Raw genomic sequence first — 2,351 nt, 5'->3', positions numbered from 1 at the left:
GCTAGGTGGAAAATGGTAAAACCAAGGTTGGGCATTGCTGGAAAAGCTTTAATCAAGGCGAACTATCAAGGGGTTCCCATTATAACCCAACCGCGTAAGGAACGCAAAATCCGGGAACATAACACCGATATGACGGAAACTAGGGCGGCAAGACTGGAACAAAACACTAGGCGAGAGGCCAAGCCTTCCACCCTTTACCAAGTATATAGATGCATTAAGTTAACATGGCAATATAATGATATCCCAACAAGTAAATAAATGTTCCTACAAGGAACGGTCTCCAATCTTCACCTACAACTAGCAACGCTATAAGAGGGGCTAAGCAAAGCGGTAACATAGCCAATCAACGGTTTGCTAGGACAATGGTGGGTTAGAGGCTGAACATGGCAATTTGGGAGGCTTCAAAGCAATTGGTAGGCATCGTAGCATTGGCATAGCAAAAGAGCGAGCATCTAGCAAAGCAAAGATAGTAGTGATTTCGAGGGTATGATCATCTTGCCTGCAAAGTTGTCAGAGTTGACTGGATCCTCGAAAGCAAACTCAACGGGCTCCTTGTTAGCGAACTCGTCTCCTGGCTCTACCCAAACAAGACAAACAAGCAACAAGAACACAATCAACCACGTGCAAGGATCAAACAAGATGATGCCAACATGGTATGCTATGCGGGATGCGATGCGGGATGCATATGCAAGATGTGACAGGAAATGCAAGAACCTGGCCTCAACTTGGAAAACCAAGTGTGACACTGGAAAGATGAGATGAAATCACTTCAAAACGATATAAAGATCACCGGAATCGGAGTTACGGTTTGGAAATGGCAAGCGATTCAAATATGACCACGATCTGCGATTTACAGCAAGTAGCCAACTAAATGCGATGAGATTAACATGCTACAGCACCCAAACATGGCAACAAAATACATGGCAGGGATGCATTCAAGATGCTTAACAAAAGTCTAGCACTGAGCTACGGCCAATTCATCCATTAACAGGTTCAAACAAGCATGGCAAAACTGCATATGGTAAACAGATCTCAGACTTAGTGAAATTAACACTTGTCTGGAATTTCAGATCAGGTAGCCCTCTTCGGAGCAACAAAACTATATGCTACAGGATCTGAACATGGCAAAGTAAAACATGCAATGGAGCTACTCAAAGAGCTTAACAAAAGTCCCTTAGTGACCTTGAGCCAAAAGGGATCATAAAATACATTTGCAAGCATGTGAACATGGCAAAAACATAATCAGTTTTCAGACTTAGTGAAAACTGGGACATGCTGAAAACAGATCTCAAGTAGGCATGTTTACGAGCTCAATGCACTCACTATGGTGTAAGTCATGAAGAGCCAAGCATACATCTATCCAAGCTAGAAATGGCAAGAACAATAGCATAGCATGCACGGATCAACTACAACATCCTCGGCAAAATCGCAAACAAGTTGACAATCTGCCCAGATTCACAAAGTAGCAAAAGTAGAGCTCGATTGACTCAAGCTAGGGTGCCCCATATATGCAAACAAAGCCATAGATGGATAGAGCACTACAAGATTAACAAAACATTCTTACTGATCATCCTCAAAAGAGGCACGGATCACTAGGAAACAACATGAACATATGGCATCATGAACTAAACAGCTCAAGGACTTAGTGGAAATGCTAAGTCCCTGAAAACAGAATTACCAAGTGCCTCAATTTGCAAGCTTGCACTAGTCACCACACACATCACAAAAATACATGGGTTGCACCTCTGGAAAGATGACAAAACCCTTAACAAAACATATGTAGAGCATCAGGGCATATCATGCACACAATAATCATGGCAAAAATGACAAAAGCCTAAATGGAGTAGCAGATCTGACAATTATCTCAAGTAGCCTCCTTCTAACAGCATTTTGGGCATCAAGATGAAATCAAATGAAAATGATGCAATGGAATGAAGAGATGTACTCTCTGAGATGAACATTTTGATATGCTATATGCATGAATCGGAGCTACGGATGCAAAGTTACGAGGCCATGAATAGGAGCATATGGATCTGGAATTTTAGGGACTTAGAAGAAAAAAAGCAACCCCGAGATCTAGGGTTTGCATGGAAGCCAAGGCGGGTGCACTGTAGCAGATCGAACGTCGCCGGAGTTCGTCGCCGGAAATGGGGGCGACGGTGGCCGGACTTGGCGAGGGGGGGAGGAGGCGGCCGGATCTGGTCCCTGGAACGGCGGAGGAGCTCCGGGAGCTCTGGGCGGCGAGGTGGGGCTGCGCTGGTGCGGTGCGGCAGCGCGCCGGCGTCGAGGCGGCGTGGTGGAGCGAGGTCGCCGGAGATGGCACTGCGGCGGCGCGGCGGTGGCGCGGGAGG

The sequence above is a fragment of the Triticum aestivum genome, chromosome 3A (genome assembly GCF_018294505.1).
Source record: "Triticum aestivum cultivar Chinese Spring chromosome 3A, IWGSC CS RefSeq v2.1, whole genome shotgun sequence".
Lineage (NCBI taxonomy): Eukaryota > Viridiplantae > Streptophyta > Magnoliopsida > Poales > Poaceae > Triticum > Triticum aestivum.
This window is presented reverse-complemented; position numbering follows the sequence as displayed.